Below are 12,484 nucleotides of genomic sequence, written 5' to 3'. Positions count from 1 at the left end.
AGTGAACCGCTCTTGGGTGTGTATATATATATGTGTGTGTATGTATGTTTGTGTGTGTGTGTGTGTGTGTGTGGTAAGAATACATAACATGAGATCTACCCTCTTAACAAAATTTTAAATGTACAATACAGTATTGTTAACTATAAGCACTGTGTTGTACGGCCGACCTCTAAAACTTATTCATCTTGCGTAGCTGAAACTTTATATTGATGAGCTGTTGTTTTTTTTTTTTTTTTTTTTTTTTTAAAGATTTTATTTTTTCCTTTTTCTCCCCAAAGCCCCCCGGTACATAGTTGTGTATTCTTCGTTGTGGGTTCCTCTAGTTGTGGAATGTGGGACGCTGCCTCAGCGTGGTCTGACGAGCAGTGCCATGTCTGCGCCCAGGACTCGAACCGACGAAACACTGGGCCGCCTGCAGCGGAGCGCGCGAACATAACCACTCAGCCACGGGGCCAGCCCCTGAGCTGTTGTTTTTTTACTGCCAGTATCCTTTCCCCCTTCTAGCAACAGCCTCCTGCTTATGCCTTGGAAAACTGTCTCTCCCCCATTCTTTTGATTCTTGTGGAAGTGGGACTGTCAAACACAATTCTACCAACCTGCCCTCTTCTGCTTGCATTTGGGCCAGTCAGATTTTTATCTCAATAAAACTTGCATCTTGAATGGTGACTGAAAATGGTCCATCAGTCTAAGAAGACCGTCCATGAGTTTCTGTTACTGGATCTTTGGATTGTTCCTGGTTCCTCACCACTTTAAGGCCCAGTTGTTCACCTTTCCCTTTGATTCTGTGGTGACTCATTATTCTTATAATAAGTATTTTTTTCTTATCAGACAGAGTCAGATTCTTTGGATTGTAACCAAAGAATAGTAACTGTAACAGGATAATAATCACAAAAGTCTGTGCCAGTAGAACTACATGAAATAGACTTATTTTTTTGCTATTCGGCATCTCTTTGGAGAACTATGCTTCCTTCTATTCTTAATTTATGTGGTTCAGATGAGACTGACTTCACCCCTCTGGCCCCTAGATGTAGGCACATGAGAGTATCCAGCCCCATAGCCATTGTTCAGGGATAGGAAAGTGATATGACTTGGGCCACATAGAGTTATCCCTGGGATTTTGCCATCTGAAGGAGATACTCATGGTTCTCCAGACTGCTAGCTACGTGCAAGGATGGTGTGAACCTATAGCTGCTGGTGGCCATTTTTGATGCCACATGGATCAACCTTGCCTAAAAGTGAAACCAACATAGAGAAGAGTGGAACCAAGAGATGGAGAAACAGAAAAAGTCCTCTTGTGACATGCTTCTCTCCTGGATCCAGCTATGTCTGAAACCATCTCCTTGAATTTTAGAGTTGCTCAAGTTAATAAATTCCTTTTTCCTTTGTTTCTGTTACTCACAACTAAAAGAATCCTAACACAAAATGAGATTTCAAAGCTCTTCACATTCCTTCTTTTTCCTTGTCAGTGAACAAAATAGCTTACAAGTTCTCTCGTGTGCTATTTTCCTTGGGAAGGAGAAAGGTTGACATCACTGTTTATAGCTTTTTACAAGATTCACTTTTGACAAACTTCCTTAGAGCTGGGTCATAAAAATTCAAGTGGTACGATCTGGTGTTATTCTTTAAAGCATTCCTCCTCATTGATTACACACAGTGCCCAGGTCAGAGACCAGTGATGTTAAAGCTCTTCTCTTTATGAGGAGCCATTTGCTGCCTGGGCAGTGTGCTCCTCATTATCCCATAGTCGGGCTGCAGCCATTTCAGGAGTACGATGTACCAGCGGTTCTCAGTTCTGGCTGCACGCTACAGTCTCTGAGCAGCCTGTAAAAAATCACCCATGTCTGAGCCCCACCCCTAAAGGTTCTGATACAACTGGTCTTGGTTAGGGTCCAGCCACCCATATTTTCTAAAAACTTCCCAGGCTATTCTACTTTGCAACCAAAGTTGAAAGAACCACTGACAAACACTGTGTCTCTAGATAGGCCTAGCTCAAATCAAAAAGTGTTGTCTCTGTTCTCCCTGAGTTCCTCAAGGAAGTCTCTGGACTTTCTCTGCCTTCTCTAGTCACAAATTCATTTCTCTACTCATCCACTGAGCATTTTAAGTGCTGGATACTATGCCAGGTACGAGGAGTACAAAGGTGAACGAAGCCCAGTGTTTGTAGTCGAGGGGCGACAGGATAGATGGAGAGATGGTATGTAAATAAGTACAGAACAGAGAGTGAGCCCAAAGGAGGGAGTGGTTAGTCCCAGCTGCGAGGAGACAGAGCTGTGACTTGGGAAGGGCTTTTTATAAGAGGTGACTTTGAGCTGAATTGAGTCTTCAAAGTATTTATCATAAGGACAAAGTAGGGCAGGTTATTTCAGGGAGAAGGTGCAACAGGAGCAAAGTTCATGAAAATTACTAAACTGATGTTTATGCTCTGGGATGAACCAGGTAGACATGAATCTGGAGAAGTAGAGAGGGCTTTGAAGGGCTTTTTCCCTTATAAGGGAGTTTGGACTTTCTTCTGTGGGCTTTAATCAGGGAGATAAACCCGGTCATATTTGTTTTTTTAGAACTCTCTCTCTGCTGGCCATGCGGAAGATGGGTTGGAATGGTGTAAAACTGGAGACAGGGTCTCCATCTGGGAGACTGTCATCTAGATAAGATGAAGAGAACCTGAACCAAGGCAATAGTATTGGGAATGCAAAGGAGAGGAGGCCTTTGGGGGAAATTGAGGAAACCTGGTTTGCAGAATTTGGTGACTGAATGGACTTCGGAAGAGAGAGAGAAAAGCATCACACAGTCTCTGGCTTGGATGCCTGAGTGAGTGGACCGTGATGCCATTCACGGGAATGAAAGCAGGCAGAAGGAAGTGCAAGGTGGCAGAAGGAGGAACAGTAAGTTACTCGTGGAATGTCCAAGGGATACTGGCCGTTTAACCTATCGTATCTGTAAAGATCCCAATTGAGGGGTCATAAGCATGCAGGTGGTCACTGAAGTGATGAGTAGGTGGAAAACCCTGTGAAAAGAGAGGAAAAAGAAGCCAAGAACAGAGGTCGGGGGAATACTAAAGAAGAAGAAGAAAAGGCTGAGAAAGAATAGTGAGGGGGAAGGAAAGTCGGATTGAGTGGGAGGAGATAATTTCCATAAGGAGGGAGCTCTACCTGGTGTCAGAACCATAAAGAAACCAAGGAGGATGAAAACTCTGGTGGGCATTTTTCTTTTTTGACCCCTCTACCTCTTTCTTCTTCTTTTGGTAACAGCACCCCAATTTCCTCTTACTGAATAACCCCTCTCCCAATATGTGCAGCCGTGGTAGGACTGTCAGGGCATTCTGCTCCGCCTCTCCAAGCCATGGGGTGGCCATGTGACCAAAGCTCGGCCAACTGGACGTGCTCACCTGCTCTTGGAAACTTGAGTCAAGTGATCCCGGGATGGTGTAAATTTAATGCCAGCAGAGACCCTGATAAGACAGTTGGTTATCTCTTCCTATCTATACTTCTTCTTTAATTTCAGATGCTGTGATAGCCTTCCAATAAATTCCTCTTACGTGAAAGTTAGCAAGTGCTAGTTATGATCCTTCCAGCTCAAGAAGCTTAACTGCATTTGGTCACCGGTGGCTTTGCCTGAATAGTTTCACGGAGTGAAGGGTGAAAGGCTGATTGAAAAGGGAATGGAAGGTGAGCAAGTAGAGATAAGTTCTAACCTTTGAGGAGTTTGTTTTGGAAGAGAAGGTGTTAGGGAGTAGCTAATTATTTTTAACCATGTTTGAATCCATGTTTTGCTAGGACCACTGAAAAGAGATTCCTGAAAATTGAGCAGCCACGAATCTGTTGTTTTAGTATTGATTTCTCTAATTTTTAGTGAGATTTTGTTTATCAACATATTGCAACTATTCTTACTAGTAATATATGACAAACCCACCCAATGATGGCAAATCACTCTTTGAAGCATCCACTTCAGAATAAAGGCTTGTCTGATTTGATTTGATACATTGATAGAAGACAATTTGAAAAAAAAAAGGTATGACCACCATCAAAGACTTCTTCTGAAAACACGTCCAATGCACCAAATAAAGGATTAAATTTTAAAATAATATGATTTTGGTACTGACTTTTAGAAATACACATAACAGAAGGCATCTTTTCCTTCTCTAGCCAAACTTGGAATGAAATGCTGTATGATGCTTTTCTGCCCTCCAGTGGTTGTTAAGCAGCATTAAGAAATTTATCATCTGTTTTAAATATTTTATAACAATATGTTTTCTTTATAACAGAATTTTTGATTTTAGGAATTCAAAGTGATTTATAAATGTATCAGCATTCACAAGAGGCACATGTGACTCTTAAAAATGGGCAGAACTCATAAAGCAACAGCAAACCTCATTATATAGTGCCAACTGACTTTAGGTAACCAGCAGGTGGAGAGAGATCCAAAGCTAAGAACTTCACGCTATCCAAATCCAGCTTCAGAACCTTTAAAAATAATTGATCCAGTCTTCTCCATTTTATACTAACAGAAACCAAGGATGGTTGACTAGCTCCAAGTTATATATACATAAACATACAGTGCCCAGGAGATTCTGGTAAAAAGGAAGACCATTTTAGGTTAGGATTAGATTTTACTTGCAAAATATGAGAATTGGGGGTGAAGTGAAATCTTCTTTAGGTATGGCTAGCATGACATAAAAAGCTGAAAATATGTAGAGTCTATGAAGAAAATGACTATGACATAAGGAAGGAAAGAAGCCAAAAAGAGAGTGGCCTGGTCTAGTGTTAGAAGGCATTATGATGTACAGAAAGGTCAAGGGAGGGAGGCTGAGTTTGCCTTTGACCCAGTCAGCAACAGGAAGATATTGGGACAGACAAAGCACAAATATTTGTAAAATATAAAGTGTTGGTACCAATGAATGTGAAAAACATTCATTTGCCTCTGCCTGCTGCTTTCTTTCTTTTTTGCTGAGGAAGATTGGCCCTGACCTAACATCTGTTGCCAATCTTCCTCTTTTTGCTTGGGGAAGATTAGCCCTGAGCTACTAACACCTGTGCCAATCTTCTTCTATTTTTTGAGTGTGTGTGTGTGGGTTGCTGCCACAGCATGGCCACTGACAAATGGTGTAGGTCCACACCTGGGAACTGAACCCAGGCAGCCAAAAAAGAGCCCACTGAACTTAACCACCAGGGGAAGGGGCCAGCCCCCTGCTGCTTTTTTATTAGCACTGGAAGCAACCAATCCAGAGGGAAAGACACAGAAGCTCTCGAGTACTCAGGAGCTTATATACCTAACTCAAATTCTTCCCCTAGAATTTCCTCCTTGACTGTGGCACCACTCCTTCTTCCTAAACTCCCTCCAAGACAGAGCCAACTAGCCTAAATGCTACTCTCTCCCTCTTCCCTATTATTCACTTTATTTACATGATTTTTCCCCATCATGTTATCATTATCATCAAGTGGGGCCCCACAGCCAGTCCAATCTGGAGTTGTAAGCACACGGGACAGTAACTGAAACTTCAACCCAACTTCATCAGATTCCCACTCTGCTTTTAGCCCGTCTCTTTCTTGTGGTCAAAAGAATGAAAAATTCCACAATTCTCTTAGTTTCTTTTCCATTTTCTCTCTTGTCTTGGTTTTGTTGACCTGTACACTCTTTTATAAATTTAATGTCCTGGTTCATTTTATGCTTGTTAACTAACCATGATAACTTATCTTCTTTTTATGCAATAGGCTCCCCCACAACCCCTGATGAATTTTATGTACCTTAATAGGCCACATCAGACTGGAAAAATTACTAAGATTGTTGGTATTCAGTGTTGACAGGGTATGGCGAAATAGGTTCACTCATACATAGCTTGTGCAAGTGTAAGTTTGCACAACTTTTTTTTTTTTTTAGGTACGGCACCACAGCATGGCTTGATGAGCGGTGTGTAGGTCCATGCCTGGGATCCAAATCCGTGAACCTCCAGCTGCTGAAGTGGAGCACGTGAACATAACCTCTATGCCACCAGGCCAGCCCCTGCACAACTTTTTTGAAGGCCATTTTAGTGACATCCACCAACATTCACAATATCTAAGCTTTGTGACTCATTAATCCCCATTTTATGAATCTACCTTTCAGAAATATGAGCATGAGGGTATAAAGATGCAAGTCAAGCATATTTCCTGGTAAAAAAATAAAAATAAATGAGATAGCCATAAAAAATTTAAAGATTAGAAAGCAGAATGATAGTATAATTTGTCAATAAATCTAGTTCTTTGAAGGAAAAAACAACACAAGATCTAAAGTTATTGCAATGTTAATTAAGAAAAAATGGATAAATTACAGTATAGAACATTAAGAATTAGAAAGAACATATAATTTAAAATACCAAAACAATAAAAAAAAAGAATATGATGTTTGCCTTCATTCCAACAAATTAAAAAATCCAGAGATCCAGAGAAAATGAATTTCCTAGAAAAAGATAAATTGCCAAAATTGACTCAAGAAGACAAAAACCTAAAGACGTTTATAACTACTGAAGAAATTTAAAAATCAAAGAGCTACCCATCAAATGGTTAATCTTTTAGTTATTTTTTAATTCTCATTTTCTAACTTCATTGTCTTGAGCTCAGAGACAATGCCTGTATATTTTGGCATTTTGGAATTTGAGATATTGGTTTTGAACTACTGTATGATTAATTTTAAAATGTCTTCCGTAAGATATTGGAAAAATAGTCAATATAATTGGCACTTTATAGCCAACTTGCAAAAAATAGAATGTTCCTTGCCTGCCTACCTCTCTTTTATTTTTATTTGCAAAAGTAAAATACGCTTGTTATAACAAATTAAACCGCAAAGAAATATTGGTGCACCCCAAAGGATTACCATCTACATTTTGAGCATAGATCTTTCTACATTCTCTTCTACTTTTTTCAAACATAAAAGATTACATTTTAATTTTTATAATTCTTTAATATTTGTTTTATTAATTTATTTCTCCTATATTCCTTTGATATGCCTTGTTTCCTTTTTCTAACTTTTTGGCTAGAATGCTTATCATTCTATAGTCTTTTATATATTGCACTTCCATTGTTGCTATCGTTATTGCAGTATTGCTTTCTTCTTTGATTCAGGAATTATTTAGAAGAGTAATTAAACATTTTCAGTGGTTGGATTACTTTGCTAAAATCTTTACTTCTCTGTTTGAGCTTTATTGCCTTGTTGTCAGAGACTATGGCCCATATGATATTTACTTTTCAGACTCTAAGATTTTCATTTTGCCCTAATGCAAGATTAAGTTCATAAGACACTGGAAAAACAAGTATATCCTCTATTTTTAGAGTTCTAATAATATTTCAAATCAATCTTGTTAATGATATAGTTTAGCTTTTTGGTCAGTCAAATTTATTTTGCCTACTCAATCTGCGCAAGACAGAAACATATATATTAGAGCACATTACTTTTATACTTTTGAAAACTCGTGTTTTTGCATTTTTAACAGTTATTGCTTAATACATTTTCGTGAAAAACAATTCAGTACTGTGGCAGGCAGAATTCTAAGTTGGTCTCCAAAATTCCCGCCTCCTGGTGTCCGCACTGTGTAGAATCTCTCCCCTGGAGTGTGAGACAGATCTGTGAATCTTATTCCCATGATCAGGGTACATTATATAGCAAAGGTGAAGGGATTCTTCAGTGATAATCAAAGTCCCTAATCAGTCAACTCTAAGTTAATCAAAAGGTAGATTATCCTGAGTGGACCTGACCAAATCAGATGAGTCCTTTAAATGAGAGTTTGAAGGTCAGAGATGGAAGAGTTCGGAGAAATTCGGAGAGACATCCTCATGTTGGTCTTGAAGAAAGAAACAGCCATATTGTGAACTATCTATGGAAGGGGCCATGAGGCAAGGACTTGAGGGTGGCTTTTAGAAATTAAGAGCAATTCCCAGCTAATATCCAGCAAGAGAACGGAGACCTCAGTCCTACAACCTCAAGGAACTGAATTCTGCTAATAATCTGAATGAGCTTGGAAAGGACCCCAAGCCTTAGATGAGCTCAAATGAGAATGCAGCTCGACGCCATCTTGATTTCATTTCAGTCTTTCGAGTCTCTGACCAGCGCCTTCAACATCACGCCCAGACTTCGGACTATAGAAACAGGCATTGTTTTAAACCATTAAGTTTATGCTAATGTATTATGCAGCAATTGAAAACTAATACAGACACATAACGACTTCTGAGAGTGATATTTTTGGTGTGAATTGTATCCTTTATCATTATAAAATGAACTGTAAATTTCGGTTTAATGTATTTACTTTGAATTTTATTGCATTACATATTAGTATTGTGACTCCTGCTTTCTTGTTATTTGCATTCATCCAATATCCTTTTGCCCCTCCTTTTAGTTCTAATGTTTTGAGACACTTCGTTCTAGATGTGGCTTTTGAAAACAGTGTATATACTTGTTGAATTGAGTTTCTGTATTCTCATGGTATAATTTATCACATTTATATTTATTTTCACAATATCTGTGGTCTTATATTTTATCTTCCTCTGTTTTTTCTATCTCATTCATGCTTTTATTTTCTGTACTTTGGTATATAACTTTCTTTTGTTTTTTTCTAGTGTTTTATAAAGTATGCATTTATTTTTAATAATTTTTTAGAAATTGAAAAGAAAGTTTGTTTCTCTAAAGAATTATTCAACCTACGTTTTTCTTCAAAGCAGTGTCTGTGACTCTTGCCCACTTGTGTCCTCAGTACCAGTCACATAGAAGTGTTCCAAAAATATTTAATTTACAGAATTGAAATCACTAGGTTCTAAGAAATTGTGCAAGTAAATAGCTTTTACCACTTTTTTTGAAATAAGCTTTTAAAAAATATTATTTGATTTTTCCCTTTGGATTATATTTTTTCATGTCAATTAAAAAACACTTCCTTCATGTGTACTCTTTTGAAACAAAAACTTGTAATCTGAAAGAGGTGAATACTAAATTTATGAACTAAAACATAATTATCTTCCTTTGAATGTATTTTAAAAATTATTGATGTCTAATAATCACAAAGAATTATGGGAATTTTAATAAACAAATACTTATAAGGCTTAATCTGACAAATTCAACCAATAAAGAAGAATAAAAAGTGAAAAGGTCTTTCCCTTCAACCCCATACTCCAAAGAGAGCTATTGTTGCCATTTTAGTGCGTTTATCTTTCCATGTTTTTCCCTATGCTATAATGATGATAATAATAGTAACTAATACTTAATAACCTTTACTATGTGCTATACATATATTAATTTAATCCTCAAAACAACCAAGTGGGTAAGCACTATTATTATCATCTTTATGTCAGGGATGAACAAACTGAAGTGAAATGATTTTTCTCAAAATTATACAGCTAGTAAGTGATAAAACTAGGATTCATGCTCTCAACCACTATACTAAACTGTCTTGCATCAGATATATGTTTATATTCCTTTAGATGCAAACAAAATATAGCTTTTTTAATTGGCATACATTATAATAAAAATATTCTTACTATTTGTTTTTCTGATACATGCTCATTTTACTTAACATATTGCACACATCTTTCCAAATTCTTTGAAGGTATTTCTGATGACTGAGCTAGTAAATCAGAGGGTTCCTTAGGTGGGATAATAGTTTAGGTAGCCTAACCTACTCTGATAAACAAATCCAAATAGGTAATAGTTTAAGCACAAGGTAAGTTTATTTCTCATGTAACTGCTTCTGCATGTTCACGGCAGTGAGTGGCTCTCTTCCATATTGTGACTCAGGGACCCAGGCTCTTTCTAACTTGTTATTCTTGCATAATCAGAGCATGTTGTCATCTACATGATGAGACTAGTTGCCATGTCTAGGATCTGGTTGGAGGAAGGGAAAGGGAACATGGGGAAAACATGCTGTTTTAGAAATCTGAGTCCTGAAGTGGGATTTATATTACTTAACACTGACCTTCCTTCAAGAAGAATCTAGTCACGTGGGATCTGACTGCAAGGGAGGCTGGGAAATGTAGTTTACTAAGGAAAGAAAGACTAGATTTTGGTGGGCAGCTAGTGGCTCTGCCTCAGCAGTTTTATTATATATTTGTTTAATCATATTTGAGAAAAATTTTAACACATTGATCTCATTTTTAAAGGATTACATATCTTTAGAGGTGTCACAGGCATTTGTCAAATGCATACACCTCTGGTTAGTGGTTTCCAGAATGGAAACCAGGTCTTATGACTCCCATGCCAGAGCTCTTTCTAATTAATGCAAAATCTATTTCCAGTTTTTTGAAGAGTTAGTGCAAGTATGAACTTTTTTACCCTCAGGATAAGCCCTGTTGGAAACGTGTCTATCTGGTAAGATGTTAAAGAGAGAACTTATTTCTGTAAACTATTAGAGTTTATAGAGTCAATCCAATTTGAGAAAATAGTTGTCTAGCCAGTTGGTGGAAGCAGGCTGCAGAATGTAGACCATATTGCTGTGTAATTATTTGAGATGTTAACAAATGAGAGAACATTTTGATAATTCTCTAGTGAACCAGATTTTAATTGTTAGTGATGGGATGTTACTCCCTGAATTCCACATCCACGGAATGGGCTCATATTAAAATAGTCCTGCTTTATTCTTCAGATAGCTGCATATCAGCTGTGACTGAGCACATAGGAAAATGTTGACCACTTATTTAGTGAATTTGGACAGGCAATTTTGATAACTTCAGTTTTCAAAGACTATTTCTTTTTCAACAGGCACACACAATTTCTTTTTGCTTAGTCAGATAAATATCAGAATCTCTGTTTCGATTTGCCATTGTAGTGAGAGCTGAAGAAATGAGATTCGTAATGGTGGAGGAAACTCCTGGTTATTTCTTCCAACTTTTCTCTGTCCCAGGATATGGAGAATACATATAACAAACTCCTTTAAATACCACACTGCCATGAATTTATGTCCTTTTCCTGAAGATACATATCATACATGACTCTTGTAAAATATTTCGCTGGACCTCTATACATCTTTTACTAATGCTACCGTAGGACAATATCTTTAACTATCCAGAGAGGATCATAGACTTTGCTCATGCCTGATTGAGGAGGGCAATTACTCCCCTGGAACTGACAGTCTGCATCCACCTAACTCTGATATTTTTCCTACAGCTTTTAAACTGAAGAGAAATGCTGAAGCAGGGGGTGTTATACTGTCAGCTGCATGCAGGGCAGGCTGCTGAGGGACATGCGTCATTAGCATCACCCCTGCTAGGGGATGTGTACCATTCATTATGTGTGGGCATGGTTATGGTTCATAGGGACAATGAACAGGAAAGATCAGTCTTCCCAAACAAATCTATAAAACCATTGTGTTCATGGGAAGACTTCCCATTATATGTTTATCAACTTATGAGTTGAAGAAATGAGGTCACAGAGTTATTAAAAATAACAAAAATTTTTAAAATACACACCTTCTGATTAGTTTCCAAGAAGAATTATTGAGCTCATGGGAAATTACTAACTGAATTTTAGTGAAAAAACCTTTGTGATATTGGTGAATGAGATTTAAAAATTAGCATTATGGTTTGGTAAGTGTGGTCAATGATGCATTTCTTTCATCTGGATCTTCACGTCAGATGAGGTATCATTTTTTGACTCTGATGGTCTTAAAAACCAAGATAATGAAATAAAGGTGGATTTAGAACTCAAATATTCAAAGTTGTGGGTTCTTTATTTTCCCTCCCCCAAGGAAGATTTGTCCTGAGCTAACATCCGTGCCAATCTCCCTCTATTTTGTATGTGGGTCACCACCACTGCATGGCTGTTGATGAGTGGTATAGGTCCACACCCAGGAACCAAACCTGAGCTGCCAAAGTGGAGCAAGTCAAATGCAACCACTAGGTCACAGGGCTGGCCCCCAAAATTGTAGTTTTAAGCAAAAATTAAATATAAAAAATTAAATATAAAATAAGACATTGTACTGGTGGGAGACATGAAAAAAAATTCTCTACTGATAGGCAAACATTATCCTTTCTTAGCTGCATATTCTGTGCCAAGTTACTAAACAAACAGTAGAGGAACAAAAAACATTTGGAGAAATCGGGATGAATTATCAATGGTTAATTTGAGTTGACTTACTTTCTACTGGTAGCACAGACATAAATTTCACCATGTACAGAAACACTGAAATGGTCAAGCTTGAGGAAGATTGGCACAGATGTTAGCTCAGGGACAATCTTCCTCAAGCAAAAAGAGGAAGATTGGCAACAGATGTTAGCTCAGGGCCAATCTTCCTCACCAAAAAAAAAAAAAAAAAAAAGAACGAAAGAAAGAAAGAAAATGGTTAAACTTGCAAAAGAAATCTGTGAAAGACTATAAAGTCAGCTTGTCTCAGTTAAGGCAATTAAAGCCCTTAAAATTCTGTCTGTATCTGCAGTGCTGCAGACAGTGCTAATGGTTTAAAATAATTCTTTTAAAATGAACGTGTTTAATGAAAGTCATTTTTTGGAATATTAAACTTACGAAATGATTCTTAAGG

The sequence above is a fragment of the Equus caballus genome, chromosome 20 (genome assembly GCF_041296265.1).
Source record: "Equus caballus isolate H_3958 breed thoroughbred chromosome 20, TB-T2T, whole genome shotgun sequence".
Taxonomy (NCBI): Eukaryota; Metazoa; Chordata; class Mammalia; order Perissodactyla; family Equidae; genus Equus; species Equus caballus.
Note: the sequence above shows the minus strand (reverse complement) of the source record.